Source organism: Panthera pardus, unplaced genomic scaffold (genome assembly GCF_024362965.1).
Source record: "Panthera pardus isolate Hobbes unplaced genomic scaffold, ASM2436296v1 HiC_scaffold_17, whole genome shotgun sequence".
NCBI lineage: Eukaryota > Metazoa > Chordata > Mammalia > Carnivora > Felidae > Panthera > Panthera pardus.
In genome coordinates, this window is record NW_026526732.1 from 78422114 (window position 1) to 78445404 (window position 23291).

The 23291-nt window shown below is 35.0% G+C and overlaps 1 long non-coding RNA gene across 1 annotated transcript in view; it reads left to right on the forward strand.

The window, feature by feature from the left end:
- The window catches only part of LOC109263342 (uncharacterized), a 145940-nt gene extending 126273 nt beyond the window's left edge, over positions 1 to 19667 (forward strand). The window contains exons 3-4 of the long non-coding RNA XR_002078171.2: positions 16419 to 16477; positions 18667 to 19667. This is a non-coding gene — a long non-coding RNA (uncharacterized LOC109263342). The remainder of the gene's footprint in view (positions 1 to 16418; positions 16478 to 18666) is intronic.
- Positions 19668 to 23291: the final 3624 nt, after the last annotated feature.

Genomic DNA, 23291 nt, shown 5'->3' on the forward strand with positions numbered 1-23291 from the left:
TAAACCACATACATCATTGTTCTCAAGTTCTAAGTTGAGCTCTCTAGGTCTGTCATGCTCTACTCTGTAATTATTCACTTTCAAAACTACTGAACTGCCTTTCTAATCCACTGAAGGCTAAAATAGAACAGCTTTTTAAGCATATTTGACATAACTTTTTTTCATTGTATTGTAGAGAAATATGGTATGATACATCTTCACTTCAAAAATACTGATGTAAATTTTTAATATTTTTGTTGCACTAAATAATGTTACAATTACTTTTGTGTTCATAGAAAGATACACAGTCACCAGTAACTATAGAGCAGGGACTCTTAACCAGGGGTAACTGTACTCCTCATTAAATGCACTTTGAGGGGTTTGTCAACAACTAAAATTGTGTAATTTCATATATGTGTGTGTACATATGTGTTATATGTATATAATATCTAGTAAAGACCTCTGATATTTTTATCCAATTCTCAAAACAGTCTAACACACACATACACACAAAACTGTGCATTATTTATACTTACATACTTTTAAAATCCACAATGAAATGAACTTTACTGCTAATTGGCAATGATTATGATCATCAGTTCAGGAAATGTTCTCCCCAAATCACTCTCTAAGCCTTTTTTTCTCTCACAAAACTATCAGTCACAAATCTTCAGATGTGCTATTGCACTCCAGTTTATAGGAGACAAATTTTAAAAACCAACCCCAGATAAACAAACCCTAAAATACTTCACTTGATCCTATTTTCTTAACCAAATCCTGTGCTTTGCTTTCCTTCCAAATTTAAATTCTTCAGCAAAATTCCACAATCATCTTTATACCATTCATGAATTATTTAATCTCAATCTCTGTGATCTGAGTCCTACCTAAATCCAACAAAAAACTGTTATGGAATTTTGCTTTCATTACTAAGTTAGTTCACCATACAGACTGTGAAAAAGCTATGGAGGTCTAAGAGATGAAGACAGCAGAGAAGAATGAAGGAAATGGCTTGTTGAGATCACATTTGTAAGTCAATTTACATCCTCTGAATCCATGTTGTTTGCTCTATTGCCAACTCTCTCATCCATCCTTTGATAACATCATATTTTTCTGCATTACTGTAACTTCTTATTCATCTTTTTCCAATTCCTGCTTTCATGCTTTAATTCTCCATGATAGGTAATGTCATATATTTCTTTGAATCTGTCAAGTGACAATGTTTATCCACCTTTCATTCATTCACCATCACTCATTTATGCAAGATTTCTCCTCACCACCTTATAATTCATTTAAAGAAAACCATTTAAAGAAAAAGTACTTTTTTCACAAATTAACTGCTCTTTCTCTTCTTCCAAGATTAACTAAAAATTTAGAATGTCAACACTAGGTGTCATTTCTTTAAAACTTCAGTTTTAATTTTAAGTTTTATGCTCCTCTGAGGCAGCGAACTAGAAAGTGATGTCTATGGATATGGAGGAAAAAGAAATTGTAATCATTTTCATGTTTAGATATAACGGCTTATCTTGGGGAGATTCATTGAGTCTATTTTATTCACTATTCTCTAAGCATATCTTAAAATTTTTCCATTCTTGGAGCACCTGGGTGGCACAGTCGGTTAAGCATCTGACTTTGGCCTAGATCGTGATCTCATGGTTCATGAGTTCCAGCCCTGTATGGGGGGCTCTCTGCTGTCAGGCCAGAGCCCTCTTCAGATCTTCTGTCTCCTTTTTTCTCTGCCCCTTCCCCAGCGGATCAGCGCTTGCTCGATCTTGATAGTTAAAATGTTTGTTGTTATTTTTCCTTTCATATTTTTAATTATTTAATGGACTACTTCTTAGTTTTCCATTTTAATTTCTCTATTGATTCCTTTGATATGCCTGCCTATGTTTATTATTATATTACTTCGGGTAATATAAATAAACCTATAACCGTATAATTCAATTGTCCTGTCCCCATCAGTTGGGTTATATTTGCATATATTATATATGAACATATATTATGATCTCGATAATACAATTTTGTTTTTAATTTTTTTGCTTAAAGAGACAATTTTACTTATTTAATAAAAATTAATATAAGAAAAGTTATAACCTTTTATATTTATTAATATATTTGCCACTTGCTGGGCTATTTATGTCTTTCCATTGATTTCAATTGTCATCTACTGACCATTCCCTTCAGCCCAAAGAATTCCTTTAGCATTACTTATTGTGAAGTTGTGTGCTGGTGTCATTCTCTCATCTTTTATTTTTCTAAATATACCTTTATTTCACTCTTAGTTTTGGAAGATCTTGTTTGCTGGATATAGAATTCTAGTTGACAGGTTAGTTTGGTTATTTATTTGTGTTTGGCACTTAAAAATATGTTTCTATTTTCATTTGGACTCCACTATTTTTATTGAAAAATTTACCATAATTAGTGTTTTTGTTCCCTACATAGCTTTGTATCCTTAGCTGCTTTTTAATTTTTTAAATTAAGTTTTTTTTTATTTACCTTGAGAGAGCGAGAGAGAGAGAGAGAACACAACTGGGGGAAGGGCAGAGAAGAAGGAGAGACAGAATACCAAGCAGACTCAGCGCCATCAGTGCAGGGCCTAATGCGGTGCTTGAACTCACGAACCCTGCGATTGTGACCTGAGATCAAGAGTCGCTTAGCTGACTGTGCCACCCAGGCGCCCCTATCCCTAGCTGCTTTTTAAACTTTGTTTTTATGTTTGGTTTTTAGCCACTGACTTTTATAATACTTTTTCTTTTCTTCAGGTAAAATTCTCATAATAAAAAATTAGACATTTTGAAGTGAACAGTTCAGTGGCATTTAGTACAGTCTGTGCACCCATCACCTTCATCTAGTTCTAAAACAGTCATCACCCCAGAAGGAAACTCCATACCAATTAAACAGTTATTCTCCCTTTCCTCCCTCCCTCAGTGCCTACCAATCACCAATCTGCATTTTATCTCTATGGATTTACCTATGTTGGACATTTCATGTAAATGAAATTATACCTTAAGTGACCTAGCATCTTTCACTTAGCAAAATGTGCATGTATATTGTAGCAAGTATCAGCTCTTCATTCCTCTTTATAGCTGTATATACCAGTTTATGTATCCGTTCATCTAATGATGGACATTTAAACTGTTTCCACATTTGGCTACTGTGAATAGTGCTGCTATGAACATACTTGTGCATGTATTTGTTGAGTATCTGGTTTAATTTTGGGGATATACATCTAGAAGTGGAATTTTAGGCCATATGGTAACTCTGTGTTTAACTTTTTTGAGGAACTGAAAAATTATTTTCCACAGTGTCTGAACCATGTTATATTCCCACCAGCAATATACATGGGTTCAATTTCTCTACAACAGTTATTTTCTTATTATTATTATACCCGTAATAGGAGGTATGGAGTGATACCTTACTGTGGCATTTGATTTGCATTTTCCTAACAATTAATGGTCTTAAGCAAAATATTACTTTTGCTGCCTTATATCTACATTTTCCCTCTGTTATTCTAATAAAGCATATGTTACATGTTTTGAAATTGTCCATGCAGTTTTTTTGTGTGTTTTCATTCTTTTTTTTCTCTTTGCATTTCAGTTTTGGAAGTTTATACTGACGTATCTTCAAGCTCATTGATTCTTTCTTCACCAGTGTCCAGTCTATTGATGAATCCATCAAAGGCATGTTTTAATTTATGTTACAGTCTTTTTGATTACTAGCATTTCCTTTGATTCTTTCTTAGTTTTCTATATTTTTCCATTGGAGCCCTTAACATATTAATCGCAGCTATTTTAAATTCCTAGTTTGATAATTGCAACATCTCTGTCATATTTGAATCTGATTATAATATTTGTTTTGTCTTTTCAGCCTGTGTTTTTCTTGTCTTTTATTATGGCTTATATTGAAAGCCATACACAATATATTGAAAAATAGGTCTAGAGTTAAATAGGCTTTTAGTGTAAGGTTTTATGTGATTCTGACTAGGAGTCCAGCTGTGTTTAATGTTTGTTGTGGCTATAGTTGCCAGAGGCTCAAATGCTAGTGTTCTTGATTTTGTCTCATTTGTTGCCTTTGGGTTTTCCTATTAATCCCTCCTTAAGTAAACGTTGATCCTTGCAATTCTTTCAGCTATAATCCACTGTTATCACATTAAGCCCTGTTCATGTGGGGGGAAGCTGTGTGAGTGAGTGGGAAGTATTCTGTATTTCTGTGATTAAGTCTCAGTCTTTAGTGGACCTATGTCCCTGGGCTGCAATCATCAGAATTGTTTCTTAGCTTCTGTTATCCTTGCCTGCCCCCAGGTGAGACAAGAAGTCTGGAGGGAGTTAGAGATGGGTAACTTCCTTTCCCCCATAATAAATAAGGCTATTGTAAAGCTACTTCTCTTAGAATATTGGTTTTCCTTATGGTGAATTCTTTGGGAATATCTCAGAAAGGTTAGTTTTCTCCTCCCTCTGACAGAAACACAAGGAATTTTTTTCTTATTTCTTCACTATGAAAAGTGGGTGAGGTTTCCACAGGCACAACTCATGAAAGTCTTAGGACCCTTTAAGACTGAAGCCCCAAGAGTTTCCCACTCTTATACTAGTGTACATTCTGCTTCTAGCAATTTGACAAAATAATCACTTAAGTTTATCTAACAGCAATGGTTCCAGCGGCTTCTGTTTCTGATAGACTGATCTCGACTATGATTTTCTATATTCATCTTCAGATTTGGAGTGGTAGTTTGATCTAAGAACATCAATCTTCTAATGGGTCCAAAAAAAGGAATTGACTTTCAGTTTGTTCAGCGTTTTTTCTTGTTGTAACATGGAAGTAATGACTTCCAAGCTCTCTACATGCCAGAACTGAAACTAGGAATCCTCAAAACTTATTTATGACAAAACTTTTGGAAAAATAAAGACAGAACGATTTCCTTAATTTGATAATCAGCACTACAAAAAAATCTACAATTTACATTACACTTAATAGTGAAAGACTGCGTATTACCTGAGATAGAAATACAATAAGAAATATCTTCCCTCACCACCCTTATACAACATAATTATAGAAGCAACAGTCAGTGTAATAACATAATAAAAGAAAATTGAAAGCATACATATCTGAAGGGAAGAAATAAAACTGTCCCTATATGCAGATTTCACGATTGTCTACGTAGATAAACCCAAAGAATCTATTAAGAAAAATTCTTAAAACTAATAAATGAGTACATCAAAGCCACAGGATACATGACAGACATAAAAAAGTTGTATTTCTATGGAGTACCTGGGTGGTTCAGTCAGTTAAGTGTCCAATTTTGGTTCAGGTCATGATCTCTCAGTTCACGAGTTTGAGCCTCACATGGGGATCTGTGCTAACAGCTCAGAGCCTCAATCCTGCTACAGATTCTATGTCTTCCTCTCTCTCTGCCCCTCCTCCATTTGCTCTGTTCTCTCTCTCTCTCAAAAATAAATAAACATTTTTAAAAAAGAGTTGTATTTCAATAGACTAACAATAGAGCACACAGATACTAAAATCAAATGTGCAATACCATTTACAATTGCTCAAAAATAAAAACACCCGACTGTGAATGTAGTAAACCATATACAAGACTTGTATGCTGACAACAATACAATACTGATGAAAAAAAATCAAAGATTTAAATTAATGGAGAGATCTACCATGTACATGAATTAGAAGACTCACTATAGTAAAAAATGTCAAGAGAACTATCTAGAACAAAAGCAAAAGAACTTTCAAGACTCAATAGTAAGTAAAACAAACAAACATTCCAAATAGAAAATGGGAAAATACATGACCAGACTTCACCAAAGAAGATATACAGATGGAAAATGAACACATTAAAATATGTTTAATATCATTAGTCTTTGGGAAAATGTAAGGTAAACCACAATGATATATCACTAGATGTCTATCAGAATATCTAAAATAAAAATAAAGACAACACCAAATGCTGGCAAGGATGCAGAAAAATTGGATCATTCATATACTGCTAATGGGAAGGTAAAATGGTACAGACACTCTGGAAAACCACTTCACAGTTACTCAGAAAACTAAACATGCATGACCTTAAACCCATAAATTACATTGCTGAGTTATGTTCACATAAAAACCTGTACACAAATGTTTATAGCAGCTTTATTAACATTTGTAATAGCCCAAACCTGTAAACACATGTTTTCAAATAGTGAATGATTACACAAAATGTAGTTCATACATACCATTGAGTACTAATCAGCAATAAAAAAAAAGAATGAATTATTGACATATGTACAACCTGGATTAATCTCTAGATAATTATGCAGAGTGAAAAAGCCAAACCCAAAGGTACTTTTCCATTTACAAATCATTTTTTCAGTGACAAAATTATAGAAATGGATACCAGGTCTGTGGTCACCAGGGGAAGGTATGTGTGATTATAAAGGAGAACAAGAGGAATCCTAGTGGTTATTGAAATGTTATGTATCTTCCCCATATCAATGTCAATATCCTGATTGTGATATTGTGCTATAGATTTTTGAAATGTGATCAGTGGAGAAAACTGCGTAAAGATACCCAGGATTTTTCTGTAGTATTTCTTACAACTGTATGTGAATACACAATTATCTCAAGATAAAAGATTTAATTTAAAAATTAATTTAAAAAGAATTCAGACTGCTGCATGGAGAAATGACTGCAGGATGGGAGGGGGAGACAACAAGAAGGCAGTTCTATCAGAAGGTAAGTATAGTAATTCAGGAAGGAGATGATGGCAACATGACTATGGGTCATAACAGAAGAAATGAAGAGTGCTACATAGATTCAAGATATAGTTTGTTGTTGAGCCAGCAGACCTGCTGTGTGTATGGATACTGAAGGTGACAAAAAATAAGGATTAAAGCATGACCCAGAATTGCAGAATGAGAATCAGTGAGATGCTAGATGGGAAATATAAGCTGAGTGAAAAGGAATTAAAAGAGGAATGCAGTCAGGTGATAATGGAGAGGTTACCATACATGTCCTGGAAGTCTACTCAAAATATAGAGTGGAAATAATTAGTTAATAAAGATTGGAGTTATTTCAATGGTGTTTCGGAATTAATAATATAATAGATGGAGCATTTCGGGACCATCAGGAGTGGGTGGCTAAGATGGCACGGGAATGAAAGTTATTGAGGATGAGAAGATCACAGACAAAACCCAGAAACCACCTTCAGCAGAGGAAGAATAGAGCTCTGAATACTGAGCTTGCTCAAAATCTTTTGGAAGTAGTCTGAGTATGAACCCTATAAATAAATTAATTGACCAAATAGTGGATAGCTTGTAATTTCATTGCTCTTATTTTCATTCCCTAGTTTTAGAAAAAGGTCTGTCTCAAAAAGAAATTAAGATGCATTATGTTATCAGATCCAGATCCTATATCAACCAGGTCCAGGTTGGAACTTTTGTTAATAAACCTTAAGTGGGGAGGGGATAGGCACTTCAGCCAGAGTCTAACTGTGGAGTGGATAGAATCCATTTATCACACAACAACACAGCTGGGTTTTATCTTAGAACAAAACAGTTCCTTTGAGATCAGTTTCCAAAGGCTTTGTGTTTGGCAACCTGAAAACTTTAATTTAGGGCAGAATCTTACATTCTTAGAGAAAACAAAAACAAAAACAAGGCCAGACGCCTTAATCTGAGGTTCAACTCTGTAGAAGGAGCATGTGGTCTAGTAAGTTAAATAGTCTGTTCCTGACTACAGTATTTACCCCACAATATGGTTTTTTTCTCCCCTAAGACAGAATAAAAGCTGTTCTGCGTCCAATTGTTCAGAATACAGGAGCATGGAAACTAGGTGTGGTGACCTACAGAGGGAGGACAGGCCATGGTCAAATAACAAGACAGTAGCAAATACTCGGTTGAAACTATGTGAAATTAAATCTAACTTGTATATGAGGCATAATATAGTTTTAGTCATCTAATAATTAAGCTGAGGTTTCATGTATGAGATATCAGATTCAGGCTGATTCCTTCATTTATAATTGAAATATTCCAAATGATCATCTAGCTACCTTGTAATTTTGTGTGACTATGATTTGACTCTGGCTAATGGTGTACATATTTGGTATATTTAATTTCTAATAAGTATCCTTAAAAAATCTTTTTTCTGTTTTTCTTCTGCTGTATGACCCCTACTATCTCTACATAGACCTATAAGGATTAAAAGCAGCTGTCTTGGACAAGTTGCCTTGAGACCATGCCTAGTGGAACAAAAAGATGGAGCCTGGCTTGTTGACACTATAGAGTGCTATTTCTGCCCTGGGCAACTTATTTGCCAAATAAATACAGTCAGGCTACATTGTTTAAGCTACTGTTATCTTGAGTTTTCTCTTAGTCAAAGGTGACATTAACCTTAAGAGATACTCTAGCAGGAAGTTCTAATTGTAGAGTTCTCTGCCTTCTGTGGTACCCATTTAATTCCAAGGCAAACTTGACACCATTATCTTGTCAATTCTAAAATTCAGGCTCTTCCAATGAAACATAGAATGCAGAAATGGACCCACAAATGTATGGCCAATTAATCTTCAACAGCAAGAAAGAATATCCAATGGGAAAAAGATAGTCTCTTCAGTAAATGGTATTGGGAAAACTTGACAGCCACATGCAGAAAAATAAACACTTTCTTACACCACAAACTCAAAATGGTTGAAAGACCTACATGTAAGACAGGAAACCATAAAAATCCTAGAGGAGAAAACAGGCAACAACCTCTTTGACCTTGGCCGCAACAACTTCTTACTTGACATGTCTCTGGAGGCAAGGGAAACAAAAGCCAAAATGAACTATTGGGACCTCATCAAGATCAAAACCTTCTGCACAGTAAAGGAAACAATCAGCGAAACTAAAAGGCAACTGATGGGAGGGGAGAAGATATTTGCAAATGACATATCAGATAAATGGTTAGTATACAAAATCTGTAAGGAACTCATCAAACTCAACACCCAATAAAACAAATAATCCAGTGAAAAAATGGGCAGAAGACATGAATAGACACTTTTCCAGAGAAGACATCCAGATGGTTAACAGACACATGAAAAAATTCTCAACATCACCCATCATCAGGTAAATAAAAATCAAAACCATAATGACATATCACCTCAGACCTGTTTGATGGTAAAATTAACAACACAGGAAATAGTAGATGTTGGCAAGGATATGGAGAAAGTAGAACACTTTTGCACTGCTGGTGGGAATGCAAACTGGCACAGCCACTCTAGAAAACAGGATGGATTTTCCTCAAAAAATTAAAAATAGAACAGTCTATAATCCAGCAATTACACTACTAGGTAATTATCCAAGAGACACAAAAATGCTGACTTGAAGGGATACATGCGCCCCAATGTTAATAACAGTACTATCAATAATACCCAAATTATGGAAAGAGCCCAAATGTCCATCAATTGATAAATGGATAAAGAAGATGTGGTATATATATATATATATATATATATATATATATACACAATGGACTATTATTCAGCAATAAAAAGTAATGAAATCTTACCATTTGCAATGATGTGGATGATACTAGAATGTATTATGCTAAGTGAAATAGTCAGAGAACGATAAATACTATATGATTTCACTCACATGTGGAATTTAAGAAACAAAACAGATGGGCATAGGGAGAAGGAAAGAAAAAAATAAAACCAGAGAGGGAGACAAACCATAAGAGATTCTTAAATACAGAGAACAATCTGAGGGTTGCTGGTGGGGTTTTGGGTGGGGAAATGGGCTAAATGGGGGATGGGCATTAAGGAGGGCATTTGTTGGGATGAGAACTGGGTATTATATGTAAGTGATGAATTACTAAATTCTACTCCTGAAACCATTATTACACTATATGTTAACTAACTTGGATTTAAATAAAATTTAAAAAGGATTTAATAAAGAGAAAAAAAATAGAAACTTCCATATAAAGAAAACAAGAACACTCCCAACACTTTTTATCAGTCACAGTTACATTCATTCTACCTCATAGAATCTTCCAGTAGAGTCAAGCATCAATCTTTGTGAGGCTCAAATTCCAGGAAACACTGTCTGCAGGTCCATGATGAACCCATGGATGCCCATATGATGGCTTGAAGGAGTGGGGAGACTCCTGCTATTTCCTCTCTGATGAGGAAGCAACTAGTTATATATAGCACTCTTTTTTTGACTGAATACCCAACAAAGAAAGCTCACACTTTCATCTTCATCAATTTCTAGAAATTCATCAATTTCTAGGCTTATTTGGTCAGAAGCTGGGTAGGAGACTAAGGGTAGCAGAACTGGTGTTCTTTTCTCTTAGCAAGTGATGCATGAGTAATCAATCACCTCTGTTCAGGTTTGGATACCTGTTGCCTGTTGTTCTCATCTCCAGGGTCTCAGCTTATACCCTGAGGTTATGTAGATAGTCTCTGAATATTCTAAGAAAAATAGGACCAAAATCAAGACCTTTTGATGTCAGATTTAGACCACTTTCCACAATGTTTCTGATATCAGATGACTGTCACTGAGAAATAACATTAACAGAATGATCTACAGAATGGCCTTCAAACTCCATGTAGTGAGAAACTGAGATCATGAAATTTCACTTGGATTTCCAAGATCAAGTGGGAGAATACAAGCAACTTTTTCTTGCTTAATAAATGTACCAAGACTGGTTTTGCTGTTCTCATCATATTTTAGGAACTTAGTGATGAAACATCCCAGAAGTTTGTGAAGAAATGTGATCTAGGTAGAGATATCATTATGGGAGGCACTGTTTGGTCTGTTTCCTGGATTTCTTCTGAGTAGCATTCTGAAGTTCCCATCAGGCCTGCCATATAAGGGCTCTGGCATTTTATAACAAATATATCCAGACTAGTCCTTCCATATTTTCAGGACTTCTATGATACCCAAAGGTAGTTTCTCCAACTTTATATTTGCGTCATAGGATTTATGTTTTTTCTTTTATATAAACTGCTATAAATTATTTAGTAATAACATTTCATGTATCTTAGGAAAAACTTCAGAGTAACAAAAACATCAGAAGTAGTTAGTCATTTTTCAATCACGAAAATTTGACTTTGACAGATTTTAATAAGAATATATTCAACTATTCTCATTTTATTTTACTTGATTAAGAAAAACTACTTAAAATTTTATGTGTTGTGTTTATTAGATAACTTATGCAAATTTAAACAAAACAAATTTTTCTAATCTTAGTCCATTTCTACACTGAAGTATTATGGACCAATTTCATAACCATATTATGATTTAAATGTGAAGCTGATGTCACTAAATTTTTAGAATATTCTGGAGGTGAATGTGAGGTGTCTAGCAAGAAAGAGAAAACAAAAAACAGAAATGGATTTAAATACTGAAATGCACAAGAAGGGACGAAATTCGGCCATATGAACAGCATTTCCTACTATTGTCAGCTTTGTATATGAATTCTGTAATGAGAGTTATGTGAAAGAAAATAGGTCAGTAATCAAATAATACAGACATTATGAATAGATTAGATATTATACATACTTAAAGGATGAAAGCAGTGTGTGTCATCCTAAGGTTTAGCAATAGTAGAACACCATTCACAAGATGCTGTCTTAGTCTTTGGAGCCTTGCATTTCAATAGATAAGTGATGGGAGGGGAAGGGGACACTCAGGTGGTCTCTTGGCAACATAAAAAGAGCCCAAATGCCCTTTGTAGCAGAGACACATCTGGATTTCAGTAGCCCTATCCCAAAGCTACACTATTATAGTACAACTTGTATGTATTTACACTTCAAGCCATTCCAAACCAATAAACAGCCTTGCAGCCACCAACCGAAATTGCAAAGTTGTTATTAAGAAGGGTTGCTCAAAATCTTTCATGTTTGTTCCTGATCAGTTCTGTTCTCATCCCCAGTTCTCAGCCATAACATCAAACTATTGAACTTCTGGATTTTCCCAAAGACCCTGATTTGAATTGCCTCATGCCATGCCCTTTGCTGCCCCATGATGTTTCAAATAGGAACTTTCATTGTACTTCTGATCACAGGAAACTTAAACAAGGATATTAACCATTTGACAGTGCCCTGGCCAGGGCAAATTAATCCTACCTCCACCTCCTACCCTCCCATACTTTAACCTGTTGGAAAATGACTGCTTAGGATTTACTTGAGGATACTCATTATTGGGGTTCAATATACATATTTGTATATTGTTTTCTAATGCAAATTTTATCAAGAGACACATGTTGATGTTTCTGGCACTGTGTTGAAAACACACACAAACATTTGGAAATATTTCATGTCCTATAAATTCAACGGGAAACAAATTAACTTGCCATAATTATAGATAAATAATTCTTTGGATAGTTTGTTATGCTATAATATGGGATAATTATGCATTAGTGCATCAGCCCTAAATGATAGTCATAACAGCCTGCCTTAACACATGACAAGCTGACAAATTTGTACTTAAAAAATGTTAAATTATTAAAATATTAAAATTATATGTATATTAAATTATATATAAATTATAAAAATATTAAAATATTAAACATTAGAGTTATCCTTTTATGAAACTTATAATGTCATTCTTTAAAAAATTTTTTTTAATGTTTATTTATTTTTGAGAGAGAGAAAGAGAGGAAGAGCGTGAGTAGGGGAGGGGCAGAGAGAAAGGGAGACACAGCATCTGAAGCAGGCTCCAGGTTCTGAGCTGTCAGCACAGAACCCCACACAGGGCTTGAACTCACAAACCACAAGATCAGGCCTGAGCCAAAGTCAGCCGCTTAACCGACTGAGCCACCCAGATGCCCCAAAACTTATAATGTTATCTTGATGGTAAGTTTAGCATTCTTAAATAGGAGAAATATTGCTAATTTTCCAATTTAGTTTTCTTTATACAAACACTAGAAAGAGTCATGGTAGGCATGGGTGTGGAAAGAAAGGATAAACTAGCTACTACTCTCTTCCCAAAGGTTGGGAGTATGATAGAATTTTTGGTAAATATATATAATTGAAATAACATTTTCTTTCTAATGTACATAATATATTAACATATTAACATTTGACTCATATCCCAAATGGACAGACTACACCAAAGAAATATCCAATCACTGTTCTAAAGTAGGTTACTCTCAAGTGAGGGAAGTGGAATGGTGTATATAAAATCAAGAAACAGGGTAACTAGTCACTTTTACAAGTAAGTAACTTAACCAAATGCTGCAACAACTTTGAGCTAAGTTATAATGGGAGATTCTCTGGTATTGCAAGCCCACAGTTAGGGCTTTGGATTTAGTTTGAAAGACATATATTTTCACTTGCAAAGTGACTCCATCTCCAAAGAAAGACATAAGTTAAAAAAAATCACTTATGTAAGAAAGTGGTCCAGGTTCATTCTTCTGCATGTCTCTGTCCAGTTTTCCCAGCACCACTTGCTAAAGAGACTCTCTTTATTCCATTGGATGTTCTTTCCTGCTTTGTCAAAGATGAGTTGCCCATACGTTTGTGGGTCCATTTCTGGGTTCTCTATTCTGTTCCATTGATCTGAGTGTCTGTTCTTGTGCCAGTACCATACTGTCTTGATGATTACAGCTTTGTAGTATAGCTTGAAGTCTGGGATTGTGATGCCTCCTGCTTTGGTTTTCTTTTTCAAGATTGCTTTGTCTCTTCAGGGTCTTTTCTGGTTCCATCCAATTTTTGGATTATTTGTTCTAGCTCTGTGAAGAATGCTGGTGTTACTTTGATAGGGATTGAATTGAATATGTAGATTGCTTTGGGTAGTATCGACATTTTAACAATATTTCTTCTTCCTATCCAGGAACATGGAATCTTTATCCATTTCTTCGTGTCTTCTTAAATTTCTTGCATCAGCTTTCTATAGTTTTCAGTGTATAGATTTTTCACCTGTTTGGTTAGATTTATTCCTAGGTATTTTATGGTTTTTGGTGCAACTGTAAATGGGATCGATTCCTTGATTTCTCTTTCTGTCACTTCATTGTTGGGGTATAGTAATGCAACCAATTTCTGTGTGTTGATTTTATATCCTGCAACTTTGCTGAATTCATGAATCAGTTATAGCAGTTTTTGGTGGAATCTTTTGGGTTTTCCATATAGAGTATCATGTCATCTGCGAAGAGTGAAAATTTGACCTCCTCCTGGCCAATTTGGATACCTTTTATTTCTTTGTGTGGTCTGATTGCAGAAGCTAAGACTTCCAATACTATGTTGAATAACAGTGGTGAGAGTGGACATCCCTGTCTTGCTCCTGACCTTAGGGGGAAAGATGTCAGTTTTTTCCCATTGAGGATGATATTAGCATTGGGTCATTCATATATGACTTTTATGATCTCGAGGTATGCTCCTTCTATCCCTACTTTCTTGACGGTTTTTATCAAGAAAGGATGCTGTATTTTGTCAAATGCTTTCTCTGCATCTATTGAGAGGATCATATCGTTCTTGTCCTTTCTTTTACTGATGTGGTGAATCACGTTAATTGTTTTGCGGATATTGAACCAGCCCTGCATCCCAGGTATAAATCCCACTTGGTCGTGGTGAATAATTTTTTTAATGTATTGTTGGATCCGGTTGGCTAATATCTTGTTGAGGATCTTTACATCCATGTTCATCAGGGAAATTGGTCTATAGTTCTCCTTTTTAGTGGGGTCTCTGTCTGGTTTTGGAATGAAGGTAATGCTGGCTTCATAGAAAGAGTTTGGAAGTTTTCCTTCCATTTCTATTTTTTGGAACAGCTTCAAGAGAATAGGTGTTAACTCTTCCTTGAATGTTTGGTAGATTTTCCCTGGAAAGCCATCTGGCCCTGGACTCTTGTTTTTTGCAGATTTTTTATAACTAATTCGATTTCCTCACTGGTTATGGGTCTGTTCAAATTTTCTATTTCTTCCTGTTTCAGTTTTGGTAGTATATATGTTTCTAGGATTTGTTCATTTCTTCCAGATTTCCCATTTAATTGGCATATAATTGCTCATAATATTCTCTTATTATTGTCTTTATATCTGTTGTGTTGGTTGTGATTTCTCCTCTTTCATTCTTGATTTTACTTATTTGGGTCCTTTCCTTTTTCTTCTTGATCAAACTGGCTAGTGGTTTATCAATTTTGTTAATTCTTTCAAAGAACCAGCTTCTGGTTTCTCGACCACTTTCTAACACCATACACAAAAATAAACTCAAAATGGATGAAAGACCTCAATGTAAGACAGGAAGCCATCAAAATTCTCTAGAAGAAAGCAGGCAAAAACCTCTTTGATCTTGTCCGCAGCAATTTCTTACTCAACATGTCTCCCGAGGCAAGGGAAACAAAAGCAAAATTGAGCTACTGGGACCTCATCAAAATAAAAAGCTTCTGCACAGCAAAGGAAATAATGAGCAAATCTAAAAGGCAGCCTACAGAATGGAAGAAGAGATTGGCAAATGACATATCAGATAAAGGATTAGTATCCAAAATCTACAAAGAACTTATCAAACTCAACACCCAAAAAACAAATAATCCAGTGAAGAAATGGGCAAAAGACATGAATAGACACTTCTTCAAAGAAGACATCCAGATGGCCAACTGACACATGAAAAAATGCTCCACATCACTCATCATCAGGGAAATACAAATCAAAACCACAATGAGATACCACCTGACACCTGTCAGAATGGGTAACATTAACAACTCAGGCAGCAACAGATGTTGGTGAGGATGTGGAGAAAGAGGATCTCTTTTGCATTGTTGGTAGGAATGCAAGCTGGTGCAGCCACTCTGGAAAACAGTATGGAAGTTCCTTAAAAAACTAAAAATAGAACTACCCTATGACCCAGCAATTGCACTACTAGGCATTTATCCAAGGGATACAGGTGTGCTGTTTCAAAGGGACACATGCAACCGCATGTTTATAGCAGCACTATCAACGATAGCCAAAGTATGCAAAGAGCCCAAATGTCCATCGATGGATGAATGGATAAAGAAGATGTGGTATATATATATATATATATATACACACACAATGGAGTATTACTCGGCAATCAAAAAGAATGAAATCTTGCCATTTGCAACTACGTGGATGGAACTGGAGGGTATTATGCTAAGTGAAATTAGTCAGTCAGAGAAAAACAAAAATCATATGACTTCACTCATATGAAGACTTTAGAGACAAAACAGATGAACATAAGGGAAGGGAAACAAAAATAATATAAAAACAGGGAGGAGGACAAAACAAAAGAGACTCATAAATATGGAGAACAAACTGAAGGTTGGTGGAGGGGTTGTGGGAGGGGGGAAGGGCTAAATGGGTAAGGGGCATTTAAGGAATCTACTCCTGAAATCACTGCTTCACTATATAGTAACTAATTTGGATGTAAATTTTAAAAAATAAAAAATAAAGTTAAATTACCAAAAAATCACTTATAAGTATAAAAAATAAGAGGAAAAGAATCAATTGTTGGCTTATTTTTCTTATAGATACTCCCTCTTAAGAAACTGAATAAAAATGAAAATACACTGGCAAGAGCTGAACCAATGTGAGTATGTGTTCTTGAATGACTTTGACCTTGGTCAAGTGGAATGACTTCTTTGATACTTAGGCTTCTTATCTGTTAAAAGAGAAAATGGCTCTGATTTAATGAACTGATATTTAATAAAATGTCCTACAATAGCTAAGAAATACCAGATATTTCTCTTCCCTCTCCGCATACCTCCATTGTATCAATACTTGTTTATATGTTGGTCTTCTCTGCTAGACAACACGCGTGCCTGGAGATCAGAAGTGTTGCATTGTATAAACATCTGAAGAGACTGTGTAATTTCTGGCACATAAGAAGAACTTAATAAATACTAGTTTGTTAAGTTAGTGATTCATATAGCACAGAAGTTAAAATTTCACAAAAGGCAATATGTAAAATTTCACGAAAGACAATACAAAAGAGTCATATTTCACATTTGTTAAAAGTAGTAAAGCAAAATACCTATTCAACTGCATATATGCTAATTTTATGAAATTAAATCTTTTTTTTTAAGTTAGTTAATATAAAACTATAGTTGAACTCTATATTTTTTTTTCATGGTATTTCTAAGAATTTGTTCAAGAGGGGTGTTTTCAGTGGTGGGCACATAAAGATAACAACCTTTTGGATCTCCTAGTAGTTTTTATACTGTTAATCTTACTCAATGATATACATATAAAAAGGCAAATGACAATAGCATAAGCAGCATTATTTTAGACATCTCTGTGCCTTGCAACTGGCCCAAGTAAGAAGATATCACTGTGAGAGTAAGAATGATTCACATATTTAGACAAATAAATAATTCTCAGTTACATATATATTATTTATATAGATTTTAAAATACAACGAAGGGATTCCTGGGTGACTCAGTTGGTTGAGTGTCTGATTCTTGATTTCAGATCAAGTGATGATCTCAGGGTTATGAGATCCCATAACCATATATTGAGCCCCACATCAGGCTCCGCACCTAGTGTTAAGATTTTCTCTCTCCCTCTGCCACTCTCCACTGCTTATGCTCTATCTCTCTAAAATTAAAAAAATAAATATCATGAAGAAAAATACATGAACATCCTTATGATGGGAACAATTTGAGCAGAAAGTAAACAGGAATGTGTACAAGCAGACCTCTGTCATCTCAGCTCCTAGGATTTGAGTTGAAGTCACACCTGCCTGTGATATAATCCAGTTCGTGTACAAATCTAAGAAATCATACACATAATTATAAAAATAATTTGAAAGAAGATAACTATGAAGCATCTTAAAAGAGTATTAGCTCAAGAGAAGAGAATTTAACATTCAAGAAATATTTTTATTGTTTAGTGATATCTATGTGAAGTTCTAATTCCTAGGAATACAATAGTAAATAAAATAGCTAGGTTCTCTGCCATAATTTGTCTCAGATTGTAGGACCCAAAATCTCTAGATCATTGAAAGATTCTTTTGTCTATGGGTTACGTGTTATGAAAGAAAAACAAGCACAGGTTTAAAAGAATGAGAGGGAGAATAAAAAAAAAAAAAGGAATGCTTGGGATAAAAAGCAGACAGCTGGGTTCAAAACTTTGATGGTAAATGTGATAATTGGAAATCTAGGGGAACCCAATAAATATCACCCTTCTCTTCCTGACTTCAAAGCCAACTGAAGGCTAACACAAACAAGCAAACAGATGAGGAGCCATTATATTAGCTTCATTAAAGATAAAAGAGAGCACTACTTGTATCTGCAATTTAGTAAACTTACTAACAATGAAAGACACTAATAATCCAACTAAAATGATCCAACCAGGGTTTTGCCTGGAACTAAAGGAGTTCTTGGGATATGGGACATTGAATACCACGACTAGCATTCAACCGAGCTGAGCTGTACTTTCAGGTGCATGGTGCATGGATGCTCCTGTGACCACCTTAGGGTGGGGGTTTGAAAGTATCACTGTTCTTCATAACATAGCTTCCCTTTGAAGAATCTCAGCTGAGTATAATCCTCTGAGGCAGGATGTTCTGGGAAAGAGTTTAGTCTCTGATCAAGTTTTCTTATCAGGTAGCATATAATACATCCACTCTTTATGACAACTTATTGTGTATGTATGGGTTTTTTTTTTTTTTTTTTTGTAGAATAACTTTTTGTTCATATAATATAAACTTTCATTTAGAATAAGATATTTACTCTTTTTAACCTGATTCTTGTCTGTTTCTCCCCTCCTCTCCACTAGGCTGAAGGTCCCGCAGAGAGGGATCATAACTGGTCACCATTGATTACCATGGTATCCGGCATGGAACAGGCACCTAATAAATATGTGTTAATAACACGTGAATGAAATAATATATAGAACTGAATCATACAGGGAAGGACTGTGGATGAAAATTCATTACTTCATCAAGTCAATTTTGACCAGGACTTAGACTCTGGGTCAGCTGGTATGTTCTAGTTATTCCCCAGACTCAACTAAAACCTGGGATTACAAGAAATGCTCCAATTTTACTGTTATTTTTGTTCCACTATTCAGGAAGGGGCAGAATCTAAATCTCTACTAGTTTTGTTCACCAAGCTATACAAAAAAGAAGAAATGAAATATTTGGCACACTAATTGTCCTCTGTAAGAGATATTTTTTGGTTATAAAATGGAAATAAAATCAGTAGGATAGTATGTTAAATAATACAATTAAAGTAATTAGCCCAATGCTGGGCAAGATAAATGCCTAATAAGCAATTCGTGTTATTAATAAAAGCAGCAAACAATTTGACTTGAATGACTTTTTTTTTAAGTTTCTACTGCAAAATGTGAGAGTCTCCAAGTTTATAGAGGTTGTATTATACTTTTTCAGAGATTTTTGATGCATTCATCCATACATTCAAAAATCTTTATTGAATATTTATACATGATAATCCCTTTTATTTTTCTTGGCACTGGAGAGAACAATGATCAAAGAAGACAGAATTGCTGCCCTCAAGGACCTATTAACCTAATGACTCCTGACTTAATATAAATTTTGCATCTTAAATAGTAAAGAGAAGATCACAGGAAAAGCTATAATAACTACAAATGTAACAATTTAAACAAGGAGGATGAACTAAAGAAAATAGCCAACAAATTTTAATAAACTGATTGATAGCATGATGGAAGTTTGAGGTTCACAACAGTAGAAACTACATAAAGGTGAGGACAGTGCTTTTAAAATATGCATGTACAATAAAGTCCTTTTATAAAGTGTTCATACTCTTTCTATACCATTAACATTTGTGCATTTACTTTTAAGTGTTCTGTTCAAGTAAGGGATGTGAGCTAGAAAAATATCAGCATGGTAGAACCTAGGTCTCAACCAAACTCTTCTGTAAATCAAAGTGTACTGTTAGCTAAGCTATACATTTTGCCTGAACATCGATGCCTGAACATCAATTTTCTCTTAAATAAAAAGAGGAAATTCATTTAAGCTATAAAATTTAGTTTCCAAATCAGGGACATAATGTATAATTCAACATTGTTTTAATCACCCCACAGAGGAGGAATGGACCCTCATTCCCAAACTTGGTTCAGCTTTTCAGCCCGATGAAGCCACTCTTGAGCCAAGAGGGTACTGAAAGGTTTATTATTCACAAAGTGGGCATTTCTGGGGACAGTGTGCTTGTCTCTCAGGCTTGAAAATGGCTGAGAGGGCAGAAAGGAGAAACTTGTTTGGGGTTTTATGGTAGTTACAGGGTGGGGCTAGAAGGACAATTCCCTTGTGGACCAACATTTCAAAGTTTGAATTTCTCACGTGTGCCAAAGCAGGGAGCACCTGGACTTCCTTAACTTGCTCAGGTGTGGGGCAATATGGCAATACTTGAAAGCTGTTAGCAGTCAGACATCAAAAAATGGAGTCGGATTCTTTATTACAAGCCTACAGACCACAGACTTCTCTTCATCAACGCCAAACCTAGCCACCTTCTAGACTTCTTCCTGAGGTTATTGAAATTTATTCATAGAGTGTTGCTGAACCCTCAGGCCCTTAACAACCTAATGATTTATTCACTTCATGCTTTTTATTTAAAAAAATGGCGGTACAGCTGATTCATTAAGGTATATGTTTAGGTGTCCTGTTCTTGAATTTATGTGTTACACTTGAAGGTCCAAAAATATAAAACATATACACAACTACTTAAAAATGGGTTAGCTCAGCTGAAAAGTCAGCAACTTTTGACAGTGGTTAGCATTGCAAAAGCTCTCTCTGCCTGATAAGACATGGTTAAAAATATTTTTTATTTTTTAAAAATAATTTTTTTATTTTTTAAAAAATTGTAATTTTCTTAAATTTAAAAATATTTCTAATATTTTGAAAATAAAACTCCTTGTATAGACATAGAAATCAGGCCACTTTGTATGCTGAGACTCTCCCTTGCACGTGGCATACTCAGAGGCACATGTTCTCTAGAAACAGATAATCATAAACATCTGTCTTTTCAGTGGTATTTTTTTCACGATAATACATGAAGAGACTATTCCATGGAGTTCTATGGATAAAGAAATGAATTTTTACATGCATTGTTGGAATCCTTGGTTTAATAAAAGCTTAGCGAAGTGTGGAAAATATGTAAAATATGTTGATTTACTATCTCTTAGAGAATTTCTAAGGAAGTATTCATAAACTTGACTGCCTTTAAAAACAAAATGAAATCCTTCTATAAGTCTATAGTTTGATATATTCCCACTTAACTTTTTTCTTCTTTTTTTAGGCACATCATGGCTGTGAGCCTAATTCACTTATTAAGAGGCCTATTGAAAACAAACTGTGGGTATTCTGATACTTACGTCGGAAGTTCTAAAGTCTTCTTGTATGGAGACTAAAAATTTGACTGTTAGCCCACAGGGATGTGCTAAGAACAATTCTACTCAGATAGAAACAACCAGAGATTTGCCCAGTCTGTGGGTGTGAGCCACACAACAAGAGTTTCTCAGAGCTATAGTTCCAGGCTCAGGAGCATTCAGGTCAACAGGCCACACAGTTTTCCACAATCTGGAGATTACGGTTTTTTTTCTCATAGAAACCCAGAAATTGAGTTCTCATAAGTCCTGTCATCTATATTGTCAAATGTATTCAGACAATTGACACAATGTGCTGACTACAGGTTTTAACTAAACACAAAGAACGCATCCACATTTGTGTCTGAAAAATTATTTCCAGCTGTCTTTTTAAAAACTGGCCAGTACTTGATATTCCTGTTCTTAGAATTTCTTAAACCAGTGTATTACATTCATTACCTCAGGATAATCGAATGTCTTAAATGGGATTTCAATTACTTTGACGGTTAATATTTTTACAGTATTTCTCATCTTGTTATATTCATTAAGAGTTTAAGGTGATATAACAAAGGATACATTCAATAAAATTGCCAATATAAAAATACTATGAGGGGGAAAATATCAAACACTTAGGTCAACATAGTTATTGTAATTGACACTAAGTGTGTCTCTGAGTTCTCTGGCAGTTAGAGCTAAAGTGAAATATTTTAAATTTAATTGTTTGAATAAGCAAATTTGTTTCAGTAATCAGTATAGAAGATAATTTACTTAGAAATGAATTTTATCCTTATAAAGTATAGTTTCTATAGTTACAACTCTCTATATAATATATGTATAAATATATATTTGTATATATAAAGTGAAATATATTATAATACATTATATTGGTTTTATAAATAGAACTACTGAACAATTATTATTGTTACTGAACTATTATTTTAACCCTTAAGAATATTATGCCAAACATAGCCTGAAGGTATATTTTCATGAAGGCATTTCTGTGAAGATATGGGAAAAGAGCAGACAGGTCATTGGTTAGGGTACTGACATATACACATATACATATACATATACATATACACATACATATACATATACATACAAATACATATACACATATATACAGACTCTGTGTTCTACAGTGATGGAGGACTATAGATCATACTACTCACATTAGAGATTGGTCCTCTGGATTAGGGTCTCCTGGATGCTTTAAAAATGTAGTTTGCTACATTTTGATTTAGAATCTCTCAGGACAGAACCCTCCACTTGACATTTTGGGGTCATTTTTAGATTAAATTATATGTTACAACAGTAAAATTAACTTTTTTAGTGGAAAGTTCTGGGAGTATTGACAAATAAAATCCACGTATTAAGCAAGTACTTCAGGTGATTCTTTTATCCATTAAATTTGATCACCATTGATTCCATCATTGGTTCTCAAACTTCACTGTGCATCGGAATCACAGGGAGGCTTATTAATACACAACCCTGGGATGCCTGGGTGGCTCAGTCGGTTAAGGGTCTAACTCTTGGTTTCGGCTCAGGTCATGATCTCGCGGTTCGTAGACTGACAGCTGCAGGAGCCTTCTTGGGATTTTCTCCCTCTTACTCGCCCCCCACTAGCCCTCTATCTCTGTCTCTCAAAATAAATAAATAAATAAACATTAAAAAAAAAATAAGACACAACCCTGCTGTTGTCCACCCCCATTACTTTTTTTTTTTTTTTTTTTTTAAGGTTATTTAGTTTGAGAGAGAATCCCGAGCAGACTCTACACTGTCAGTGAAGAGCTCTATGCAGGGCTCAAACTCATGAACCATGAGATCACGACCTGAGCCAAAATTGAGTCAGACGCTTAACTGACTAAGCCACCCAGGCACTCTCTCCACCCCCATCATTTCTGATTAAGCAGCTCTGGGAAAGGGGCTGCAAATTTGCATTTTGGACAGGTTCCAGGTGCTGCAACTGCTGCTGCTGCTTCTTGAGGAGCCGCACTGAGAACCACTGGCTGAGAGCAATAGTTCTGAACCTTCGCTGTACATCACAGTCACCCAGGGGA